Below are 12,475 nucleotides of genomic sequence, written 5' to 3'. Positions count from 1 at the left end.
TTCGCCTAGCGCGTGGGCACGCATGTCTGTAATACTCTGAAGATTAATTTTTACCCACAAGATAGGTCAGAATTATAGGGAAGTGAAGAAAATATAAAGGTGTCAGAGGAAAATACTAGATTCCATGGTTTTGTCGAAAGTGCATGCTGGTGACGGGAGGGCATGCCCTCCAAGCCGGAAGTGGATAGGGTGGTGTCACGTGTTCCGCTTCGTTGGAGGAGGTGGACACCTGTCTTGGAATCTTGGCTGACGAGCTCTCCTCCCTGCGCCCGGGGCTGGACTGCGCTAGGACGTGGAGGCCTCCACCCGGATTGCGAGCTTTACTCGCAGTGTGGAAGGTGTTGCCCATTTCATCTCCACAGCTTTGCCGACACTGATCGCTCGTTTCGGTGGCGTGGTGGGTTCACCCCAGGCTGAGCCAGCGCCTACGCACCTCTGAGCAGAGCCTTTGTGGTAGTTAACAACGAACGATATACAATAACTCCGTTTAGTGAGCGCAGACTATGCGAGAAACGCTACACACACTATCTTATTTAAGCCTCATAGTTCTTATGAGGTAGGTCTCTTTATCCATCGCTTTACAGATGCAGAGTCCCGAGATATTACCTGTTCAGGGTCACACAACTATTAATTGGCAGAAAGAAATAGTACTGACAAACTGTGGAAGGCTGTTTGTTATTTTTTATTAGAGACAGGTTGTCACTTTGACGCCCAAGCTGGAGTGCAGTGGCCTGATCATAGCTCACTGCCCCCTCGAACTCCAGGGCTCGTGCGATCCTCCCGCCTAACCCTCTCAAGTACAAACAGGCAAGAGCCACCCAGTGTTTATTTTTAGTTAGTAAACAGGAAGACTCTATTTAGTTACTACGTTTAACAAATAAAATTACAGGATCTCAGTAAATTCAATTTCAGATAAGGAATAATAATGGCATATATTAAGAATATATAATAATAATGGCATATATTAAGAAATAGTTGTTTATCTGTTTATTTTATTTTTTTTATTTTTTAGGTAGGGCCTTGCTCTTTCACCCAAGCTGGAGTGCAGCTGTGCGATCTTGGCTTACTGCAACTTCGGCTTCCAGAGTTCAAGCGATTCTCGTGCCTCAGCCTCCCAAGTAGCTGGGACTACAGGCACACACCACCACGCCCAGCTAATTTTTGTATTTTAGTAGAGAAGGGCTTCACCATGTTGCCTGGGCTGGTCTCGAACTCCTGGCCTCAAGCAAGCCCCCCGCCTTACCCTCCCAAAATTCTGGGATAACAAGTGAAAACCACCTCCCCTGGCCTAAGGAATCGTGCACTTTATTGCTATTTCTTTTAAAGGTCTTGAAGAAGCCGGGCCCAGTGGCTCACGTCTGTAATCCCAGCACTTTGGGAGGCTGAGGCGGGTGGATCGCCTAAGGTCAGGAGTTCGAGACCAGCCTGGCCAACATAGTGAAACCCCGTCTCTACTAAAAATACAAAAAATTAGCTGGGCATGGTGGCGCACGCCTGTAATCCCAGCTACTAGGGAGGCTGAGGCAGGAGAATCGCTTGAACCTGGGAGATGGAGGTCATAGTGAGTTGAGATCATGCCATTGGACTCCAGCCTGGGCAACAAGAGTGAAACTCCGTCTCAAAACAAAACAAAAAAAGGTCTTGAAGAACGAATGAATTGCTTTACCTGTAGACCAGAAAGAGGTCCAGTGTGATGAGTAAGGTGAGACCAGGGGAGAGTAGCAGATAAGAAAGATATGCATCCACCAGATTGTGTAGTGCATTCTAAGCCATAGTATGAAGTTCTGGATTTCTTCTAACAGGGCCATTAGAGTTGTTTTGCTTGCAATTATGGAAAAGCTTTAATTTTCATTTTCTTGAAAGGGGAAAAGCTAAAAACATTTGGTTTTAATTGCAAGAAAAAAGGTGTTTGATACTGTAATTGTCATTGGCCTCCATGTAATTATTTTTTTATTTTTTTATTTTTGAGATGGAGCCTCACTCTGTCACCCAGGCTGGAGTGCAGTGGTGTGATCTCGGCTCACTGCAGCCTCCACCTCCCGGGTTCAAGCGATTCTCATGCCTCAGCCTCCCAAGTAGCTGAGATTACAGGTGTGCACTGCCATGTCTGGCTAATTTTTGTATTTTTAGTAGAGATGGAATTTCACCGTCTCTACTAAATATGTTAAAACGCCGTCTCTACTAAAAATACAAAAGTTAGACGGGGTTTCATCATCTCTACTAAACATGGTGAAACCCTGTCTCTACTAAAAATACAAAAGTTAGCCGGGCGCAGTGGTGGGCGCCTGTAATCCCAGCTACTCAGGAGGCCGAGGCAGGACAATCTTTTGAACCTGGGAGGCAGAGGTTGCAGTGAGCCGAGATCGCGCCACTGCCCTCCAGCTTGGGAGACAGCAAGACTCTGTCTCGGAAAAAAAAAAAAAAGAAGTATCTTCAGAATTTAATTTAGACATTTTGCCTGCATCAATTGGTCAGACAGATTTATGCTTTCTTTGCTAGATGTTTTAAAGTCATAAAACTGTTGCTTCCGTGATATTTTTAATACTTGCTTGATTTGTGTATAAGTTAAAACTATGAGGTCAGGCTGCGGGGCTCCCCTGAAACCTTGCACACATTTTGATATGAGCTTTTGTCTTTGGCTTTGGGCCTCTGGATTCTGAGATCTAGACAGGTGGCCATGGTGAAGCCTGGAAACGTGTGTGTCTGTATCACCTGGACTACCAGCTGCATGTAAAGCTGAGTGCAGTATGGCCCTGTCCTCCCTGGCGCAACTCCGCATCCTTATCATGTTGGGAGGGGTTGGAACCTCCACCATCATCTTCACAGCTTTATCCTCTGTACTGGGCTCTATACCTGGTATGTAAATCCAGGACACAGATGGGCTCTGCCCTTCATAGCTGTCCTGGATGCCACATGGATACTCAGGAACAGGGTGACTGGGGTTGGAGAAGGACAAAGGGATATTGGGAAAAGTGCCTGTGTCCAATATCTGAAAGGCCTTGGTTAAGATGAGACTGGCTGATGCAGGGTTAGGTTAGTTTTGTGTTTTCTTTGCTCTTTATTTATTTATTTTTTGAGATGGAGTTTCACTCCTTTTGCCCAGGCTGGAGTGCAATGGCATGATCTTGGCTCAGTGAAAACCTCCACCTCCTGGGTTCAAGCGATTCTCCTGCCTCAGCTTCCTGAGTAGCGGGGATTACAGGTATGCATCACTACACCCAGCTAATGTTGTATTTTTAGTAGAGACAGGGTTTCTCCATGTTGGTCAGGCTGGCCTCAAACTCCCAACCTCAGGTGATCCACCCACCTTGGCCTCCCAAAGTGCTGGGATTATAGGCATGAGCCACCACGCCCAGCCACTTTTTATTTTTTTAAGACAGGGTCTCACTCTGTCACCCAGGCTGGAGTGCAGTGGCAACATAATAGTTCACTGGAGCCTTGAACTCCTTGGTCTCCTACTTTAGGTACACGCCACTACACCCAACTAATTGTTTTATATTTGTTGTAGAGATGGGGGATCCCACTATGTTGCCCAAGCTGGTCTCAAATTCCTGGGCTCAAGCGATCCACCTGCCTCAGCCTCCCAAAGGGCTGAGATTAGCAGTGTGAGACACTATACCTGGTGGCTTTGTTTTTTCAAAATAAATAACTTTCTAGAATGGAAGGGGCTTAATGAAAATAAATAAATAAATAAATAAATAACATAAATGGCTAGTTTTGCTTTCCATAAGCAAATGAAATACAGTTGTTAAGAACAAGTAAATTAGATAACTGTGAATGGGATAAGCATCTACAAATAAACTTGTTATAGTTTCAAAAACTTTTTCAGTAATTTAAAATCTTAAAGTCATGCTGTATTAAATGAAGTAATAGATAATTATAAATTGTCCGCATTGGCTGAGCACAATGGCTCATGCCTGTAATCCCAGCACTTTGGGAGGCTGAGACGGGAGGATTGTTTGAGCCCTGGGCAACATAGTGAGACCCCATCTCTTTTTTTTTTTTTGAGATGGAGTCTTGCTCTGTCGCCCAGGCTGGAGTGCAGTGGCGTGATCTCGGCTCACTGCAAGCTCTGCCTCCTTGGGTTCATGCCATTCTCCTGCCTCAGCCTCCTGAGTAGCTGGGACTGCAGGCACCTGCCACCATGCCCAGCTAATTTTTTGTATTTTTTAGTAGAGACAGGGTTTCACCGTGTTAGCCAGGGTGGTCTCGATCTCTTGACCTCATGATATGCCCACCTCAGCCTCCCAAAGTGCTGGGATTACAGGCGTGAACCACCATGCCTGGCCCGAGACCCCATCTCTTAAAAAAAAAAAAAGTAAAATGTCTGAGTTATTTCTAAGTGAAAATACTGAAACATTAATTATTAAACTTAAGTTTATATACTTTGATGTCTTTTTTTCATTTTTCCCACTTATTCTCAAGTTCTGTTTTTTTTGCATTTTTTTTGATGTCTTGTTTCATACGATATAGAAAGCTAAATATATTTGGATTCATTAATAACACATTGAGAAAACATATCTTTTTAGAAATTATTAAGTGGCTGTTGTCTGCAAATACTGATATAAAACAATTCAAAATTACTGACTTCCTGGGTTGTCACTAGAAATTAGGGTTACTAAGAGTTAAAATTCAAAGTAATATATGTAATTAAAACTACTGAAAGTAAGAAATAATTTTGTGGCCGGGGGCGGTGGCTAATGCCTGTAATCCCAGCACTTTGGGAGCCAAGGCGGGCGGATCACGAGGTCAGGAGATTGAGACCATCCTGGCTAACACGGCGAAACCCCGTCTCTACTAATAATACAAAAAATTAGCAGGGCGTGGTCGTGGGTGCCTGTAGTCCCAGCTACTAGGGAGGCTGAGGCAGGAGAATGGTGTGAACCCGGGAGGCGGAGCTTGCAGTGAGCCGAGATCGCGCCACTGCACTCCAACCTGGGCGACAGAGCGAGACTCCATCTCAAAAAATAAATAAATAAATAAATAATTTTGTATACAGAGTACGATAAAAACAACATATCTTTTTAGTGAGGAAAAGTTAAGTCATGAGTATATGTGCTTTTGTTTAAAAATTTTTGTTTTGGCTGGGCACGGTGGCTCACGCCTGTAATCCCAGCACTTTGGGAGACTGAGGCGGGTGGATCACAAGGTCAGGAGATCGAGGCCATCCTGGCTAACACGGTGAAACCCCATCTCTACTAAAAATACAAAAGAAATTAGCTGGGCATGTAGTCCCAGCTACTCGGGAGGCTGAGGCAGGAGAATGGTGTGAACCCAGGAAGCGGAGCTTGCAGTGAGCCGAGATTGCGCCACTGCACTCCAGCCTCAGCGACAGAGCGAGACTCCATCTCAAAAAAAAAAAAAATTGTTTCTAGCCACTGAAACAATAACAAAAAAAATGAAAAACTTTTGCCTAATTAAAGGTTATTTAAAGATTGTCTTAGAATAAATGTATGGCACTTTGGGAGGCCAGGGCGGGTGGATCATCTGAGGTCAGGACTCTGAGACTAGCCTGGCTAGCATGGTGAAACCCCAACTCTATTAAAAAAAAAAAAAAAAAAAAAATTTAGCTGGGCGTCGTGGTACGTGCCTGTAGTCCCAGCTGCTTGGGAAGCTGAGGCAGGAGAATCGCTTGAACCCGGGAGGGGGAAGTTGCAGTGAGCCAAGATTGCAGCACTGCACTCCAGCCTGGGTGGCAGAGTGAGACTGTCTCAAAAAATAAAAATAAAAATAAATGTATGGAAAAATGTATACAAAAATAAATGGATATAAAAAGTTGGAGAAAAAATTTAAAAACTGTAAGAGGTTATAAAAGGCTTATGGATTTCTTATGTGGTCAAAGTTGACTGAGACTGGATCTATTTGTTTATAAGGTTTTATTATTAATATTTATTCATTGTTTGTTTTGTTTTTGTTTTGTTTTGTTTCGTTTTGTTTTTAAAAGCAGGGTCTTGATCTGTGACCCAGGCTGGTGTATGGTGGTGTCGTCATAGTTCATTTGTAATCTCAAATTTCTGGGCTCAAGCAATCCTCTTGCCTCAGTCTCCCAGGAGGTTAGGACTACAGGTATGTAGCCATGCCTGGCTAATTAAAAAAACTTTTTTTTGTAGAGATGGGGTCTCGCTAGCTGTGTTGCCTAGGCTGGTCTTGCACTCCTGGCCTCAAGAGATCTTCCCACCTTGGCCTCCCAGAGTGTTGGGATTACAGGCGTGAACCACCATGCCTGGCCTTATGGTTTTATTGAAATTTGCTTTAGTAATACACTGATACAAAACTAAATTTGGTTCTCTCATTTGAACATGATTTTCTGGTGGTATTAATAAAAGATAGTAAGCCAGGTATGGTGGCTCACACCTGTAATCCCAGCACTTTGGGAGGCCAAGGCAGAAGGATTGCATAAGCCCAGAAGTTTGAGACCAGCCTGGGCAACATGGCAAAACCCTGTCTCTACCAAAAATACAAAAATTAGCTGGGCATGGTGGTTCATGCCTGTAGTCCTAGCTACTCTCGAGGCTGAGGTGGGAGGATGATTTGAGCCTGGGAGGCTGAAGTTGCAGTGAGCTGAGATTGCGCCATTGCCCTCCAGCCTGGGTGACAGAGCCAGACCCTGTCTCAAAAAATAAAAAAAATATAGTAAAAGATTTTGTTCACTTTTTGAGTAAATTGCAAAAGAAAGAAGAGAGAGAGAGAGAAACAGATTGTGTGCCTCATGCTGTCTTTAAACAATTTTTAAAAAAATTTTTTGGGCCTTACTCTGTTGCCCAGGCTGGAGTGCAGTGGCATGATCTTGGCTCACTGCAACCTCCATCTCCTGGGTTCAAGCGATTCTCCCATGTCAGCCTCCCAAGTAGCTGGGACTACAGGTGTGCACCACCGTGCCTGGCTAATTTTCGTATTTTTTGGTAGAGACAGGGTTTCACCATGTTGGCCAGGCTGGTCTCAAACTCCTGACCTCAAGTGATTTGCCTGCCTCAATCTCCTAAAGTGCTGGGATTACAGCTGTGGCCCACTGCACCTGGCCTGATTAAATTTTTTAGTTAAAAATATTTTTTATAAACATAGTCTCACTCTGTTGCCCAGGCTGGAGTGCATTGGCTATTCACAAGTGCAGCCATAATAGCTCACTGCAGCCTTGAACTCCTGAGCTCAAGTGATCCTCCCACCTCGGCCTCCTGAGTACCTGGGATTATGGGCACAGGCCACTGCATCCGGCCCTGCTCTCTTTGTTAGATCTTTTCATTATTTGGAAAACTGAGTCTTCTCTCTATGAAAAAGTGAAGGATTTTGCTTTATAAAATCTTTTTTTAAAAATACTATGGAATGCTTCACAAATTTGTGTGTCATCCTTATGCAGGCACCATGGTAATCTTTTCTGTATCATTTCAGTTTTAATATTATGTGCTGCCGAAATGAGCACTGCTTTGTAAAATCTTTTAAATTTTCACTTTGGCTAAATGAATAACTGTTATTTTACAGTGACCTGTGATCTTCTTTTGATCAAATGTCTTAAAACTTTCGTTTGTTTTCATTTAAAAACAATTTTTTTGAGACAGTGTCTCACTCTGTCACCCAGGCTGGAGTGCAGTGGTGCAGTAATGGCTTACTGCAGCCTCGACCTCCTAGGCTCAAGTGATCCTCCCCCCTCAGTCTGCCAAGTAGCTGGGCCCACAAGTGCACACCACCAACGCCTGGCTAAGAAATATTCTGTAGAGACAGAGTCCCCTGATGTTGCCCAGTCTGATCTCAAACTCCAGGGCTCAAGTGATCTTTCCACCTCAGCCTTCCAAAGTGCTGGGATTACAAGTTTGAGCCACTGAGCCTGGCCTTTTCTATTTTAATTGAGTGTTTTTATCCTTTGACATACTTGACAGGCTTCCCAAAGTCAAATTTCAAATTCTAAATTAAGTCTTTTTGGCCTCAAACTAACCTTAGGTTATCCCAGAATGGCCCCTGGAAGCCTAAGAGAGACATATTAGGCTTATTTGATATGTAAATTATACAGGAAACCTTTGCATTACATTTATATGAACATGTTATTAATATGTGTTTTAAAAGTATATGAGATTCCTAAAAGTCTGATGTGTCTTTTTGTATGTTATCAGTCATAATTATGGCTACTATGTAAACTTGTTATAGACTACAGAAAAAAACAAATTTCCTTGTCAATCGCATCATTGTTGTAAACTCTTACCAGGTCTTTCACCATAGCCATTCTAAATCTTCTTGTTCGTAGTAAATTGCTTTATTCTAATGTTTTTTCTAAATGATCTTTGCAAGCAAATATAATCCTAAAGCATTGTGTCTTCAAAGAGGTTTATGAAAAGGATAAAAAGTCTGATACATACTCTGGAATACAGGCCTCTGTTGATTATTAAGTTGGACTGAATAAGAACTTTAGAAACTCCAATGGTAAAAACTGGACTTAAAATTGCTAATTTATCAAGTAGAACAAAAATTAATTACATGGGACGGAACTGATGAGGACTGAAATGATTTTAATGACTTTTTTGCTTGAAACGTTGCTTTTTATTATTATTTTCTTTCAGAGTTAAGAAAACTTTTTTTCTCTGCATTATCTGTAGTTTTATAGCAATTTGGTAACTTTTTGGTATATTTTGTGAGTAAAATTGAAATATTTATCTTTCTCTCTACCTGATATCTCCAGAATTAGGAAACTATTCATGAGTATTCTTGTTTTATGGCAATATATTTATTTGTATAAGCTCAAGAGGAATCTGTTCTTGTAAAAGAACACACTTTTGGAAACATTGGCTATTAAAAAGGATGTACATCGGCCAGGCGTGGTGGCTCACACCTGTAATCCTAGCACATCTAGAGGCCAAGGCAGGAGGATTGCTTGAGGCCAGGAGTTCAAGACCATCCTGGCCAACATTGTGAGACTTTGTCTCTATAATAAAATTTTTTTTTAAAGTAAAAAAAAAAAGGGCGTACATTGTATCAGTCAGGGTTCAAAGTGGGAAGCAGAACCACTAAGATATAATACATATCATCTATATCTATATCTATATCTATATATGTGTGTGTATGTCTATACATATATATATTTTTTTTAAACAAAGAATTGGCTTATGCAATGGAGGGGGCTGGTTAAGCAAGTCCATGGTCTGTAGGGCAGACTATCTGTCAGGAAGGGAAGAACCAGAAAATGGAGAGCAGTTATAGACCCAGCTGCTGTTTGGAGTTTGTCTCAGGGCATGCCCATCTCTTTATTATTTTTTTTTAATTTTTAATTTTTTAAAATAGAGACAGAGTTACACCATGTTGCCCAGGCTGGTCTCAAACTCCCTCAAGAAGTCTGCCTGGCTCGGCCTCCTAAGGTGCTGGGATTACAGGGTTGATCCACTTTGCCAGGCCTAAATCTTTTTAAAAGGATTTCTACTGATTGAGTCAGGCTCACCCAGGATAATCTTCTTAGATCAATGTCAATTGACCAGGGACTTGAATTGATCTGTAATCTCCTCACAGCAGCCCTAGATTAGTGTTTGATTAATGACTGGGAGAAGGTGGGTATATCATACACAAGATTGCTGCCTTCTCTTTAGTTCTTCTAATTTAGCCTAACCAAATTGACATTCAGGCTAGATATGGTGGCTCATGCCTATAATCCCAACACTTTTAGGAAGCTGAAGCAGGAGGATTGCTTGAGTCCACTAGTTTGAGGCAAACCTGTGCAACATAGTAAGACACTGTCCCCACAAAATATTTTTAAAAATTAGCCGATGTCGTGGTGTGTGCCTGTAGTCCCAGCTACTCAGGAGGCTAAGGTGGGAGGATCCCTTGAGCCCAGGAGTTTGAGGATGCAGTGAGCTATTGCTGTAGTCTCAGCAATGCACCAAGATGTAACAGTTTCTCATTGTCTGAGATAACACCTGGAGTTATTTGTCCTACCTCCAAGATGATTAAGGAGCGCAGACCCAAAGGTTAGTTTAGAACGAACGTTTAATAAGAGAAAGAAGAAAGCTCTCTGCCAGCAGAGAGGGGGACCTGAATGGGGTGCCCCCTATGAGGCTGGGGTCCAGGGTTTTTATGGACTGGGAAGGGGAAGGAATGTGCTTTGTCCCCCCACCCCGCTACCCTGGGGCTTGGCCTGGTACTAATCAGGAGCTGAAATGATGATTCATAGATGCTGCTTAGCTTGGCTCGGGACCTATCAGGAACTGAAGCGAAAGTTTGGCCCTGGACCTTGGCCCAGGACAAATCAGGAGCTGAAGTGATGATTCCTAGAAGCCGGATTTACAATCCAAATAAAGGAAAGTAGAGTGCCCACCGGAACCTACTGGAGCCCACTGTGCCCATACCCACAAAAGGAAAATAAACTTTTTTTTCCCTGGGAGCCCATTGACTATACAAAGGACAAAGGCATTTCTTTGTTCCTTTATGTGAGTGAGGAGGAGGTCTGTGCAAGTTTTTGTCCAAATGGGCTGGAGATTTTTCTATCTGTGGAGCCGTGGGCATGTCTCCAGGCACAACACCCTGTGCTAGTTCCCTTATTGGTGCCTGCCGCTTGAATTTTTTCCCAGGCTGCTTTTTATGTTATGTGGGGATGAGGCACTGACCCATGGGCTGGGGGTTCTCTGGGGACCCTTCCCTTGCTATCTACCTAAGGCAAAATCTAGCTGACTCCTTTCACTATGATGGTGCCGCTGCACTCCAGCTGCACTCCAGCCTGGGTGACAGAGCGAGAGCCCTGTCTCTAAAAAATAAACCCTAACAAATTGACATTAAAAAAACTGTCTAATCTGTCATAGGACTGAGTTTAAAAGAGAAAAGGTGGCATGGTGCAGTGGTTCACGCCTGTAATCCCAGCATTTTGGGAGGCCGAGGTGGGCGGATGACCTGAGGTCAGGAGTTCAAGACCAGCCTGACCAACATGGAGAAACCCCGTCTCTACTAAAAAAAAAAAAAAGAAAAGAAAAAAAAATTAGTCGGGTTTGGTGGTGCATGCCTGTAATCCCAACTACTTGGAAGGCTGAGGCAAGACAATCACTTGAACCTGGGAGGTGGAGGTTGTGGTGAGCACTCCAGCCTGGGCAACAAGATCAAAACTCTGTCTCAAAAAAAAAAAGTCACATTATTTATACAAGTATTTTATTTTCTACAGAAAGATAATTTGCTTTTACAAACTACCAGGAAGTTTTACTTGTTCATTCACTCGCTTAAATGACATTTTAGAGCACCTACTGTGTGCCAGACACAATAGTGTAGGCTGTACTCTCATTAAAAAAAAAAAAAAAATTATGTAGCAACTGGCACATAGAAGGTGCTCAAATATTTGTTGAATGAATATGCTGTTAACACACCGGCAGTATTCACTTCCCTAATTTAATTTTGGCACATAGTATTCTCGTAGGCTATTATCATTTAGATGTAGTATGCATTGTGCAGCTTCAAACAGCAAAATTTCACATCTTTCTCCCAGCATACCACTAAATTCACACACCTTAACCTGTTTGATTTTGCCAAAGAATTCCTGGAAGTGCTGTGTCAACAAATAGCAAATCTAGAAGCAAGATAAATTATATTGCTGATTAGTTACAATATTTACAGGGTGTCACTAGGGGACATTTGAAGACTTGATTCTCTTGCTGAGAGTGTTTCCATAAATCTATTTTCCAACAGATCTAAATTTCCAGTCTTGCAGTTTTCCACAGTTTGAAGATTCTAATTTCCTGGTCCCCTTCCCAGGAAAGGCAGTTAGGTTAAAACAAACAAACAAAACCTCACACCCCATTTACTTGAGTAACGAATTATTGTTGTGACAGGTAATCCTAACCCCTTGCAGCTTGGCAACTGCCTCTCCAGGCAACCTTCACCCAGCCCCTCCGGCTGGGGCCGCCACAGTTTCCATGGCGACGACGTTGTTTCCAACCGGTCAGCGACCGCCCTTCTCCAGCTACTCGTTTGAGAGCCGGTGGCGTTCCGGAGGTTTCTCCCTCGTTATCCCCCTGCCTTTCACCTGAGGAGAGGCTCTGACTGTCTCTCTCTCTCTGGCGTCTGCGCAGCGGGGAAGTAGTGAGAAACAATCAGGTACTTGTTCTCTGCTTTTCTCTTCCTTTCTCTCCCAGGGCAGGTATCGCGATTTGGGTGCCAACTTAAACACTCTTTCAAGGCAGGAATCTCCAAATCCTGTAGGCATTCATGGCAAATATAGTTGTTATCACAGTACAATTTTTTTTTGAGACGGAGTCTCGCTTTATCGCCCAGGCTGAAGTGCGGTAGCGGGATCTCAGCTCACTGCAACCTCTGCCTCCCAGGTTCAAGCGATTCTTGTGCCTCAGCCTCCTGAGTAGCTGGGATTACAGGCGCCTGCCACCACGCCCTGCTAATTTTTGTATTTTTAGTAGAGATGGGGTTTCACCATGTTGGCCAGGCTGGGCTCGAACTCCCGACCTGAGGTGATCCGCCCGCTTCGGCCTCCCAAAGTGCTGGGATTACAGGCGTGAGCCACCGCGCC

General features: G+C 43.4%; 1 protein-coding gene and 1 non-coding gene across 5 annotated transcripts in view; one reads left to right on the top strand and one right to left on the bottom strand.

The window, feature by feature from the left end:
- Positions 1-178: 178 nt before the first annotated feature.
- Positions 179-12,475, top strand: part of DNAH12 (dynein axonemal heavy chain 12) — a 262,745-nt gene continuing 250,448 nt past the window's right edge. The window contains exons 1-2 of one of the 4 annotated variants that reach the window (XM_055110975.1): positions 179-556; positions 11,784-12,048. The gene's annotated coding sequence lies outside the window, so the exon portion shown is untranslated. Of the gene's footprint in view, positions 557-3,820; positions 12,049-12,475 lie in introns of those variants that run through there. The other 3 variants (XM_055110974.2, XM_055110976.2, XM_063602462.1) reach the window with 3 other exon arrangements.
- Positions 7,310-7,417, bottom strand: LOC112439373 (U6 spliceosomal RNA). Its single transcript, XR_003027670.1, has one exon. It is a non-coding gene; the product is annotated as a U6 spliceosomal RNA (small nuclear RNA).

The sequence above is a fragment of the Pan paniscus genome, chromosome 2 (genome assembly GCF_029289425.2).
Source record: "Pan paniscus chromosome 2, NHGRI_mPanPan1-v2.0_pri, whole genome shotgun sequence".
NCBI classification, from domain to species: domain Eukaryota; kingdom Metazoa; phylum Chordata; class Mammalia; order Primates; family Hominidae; genus Pan; species Pan paniscus.
Note: the sequence above shows the minus strand (reverse complement) of the source record. Positions and strands in the feature narration are given on the sequence as shown.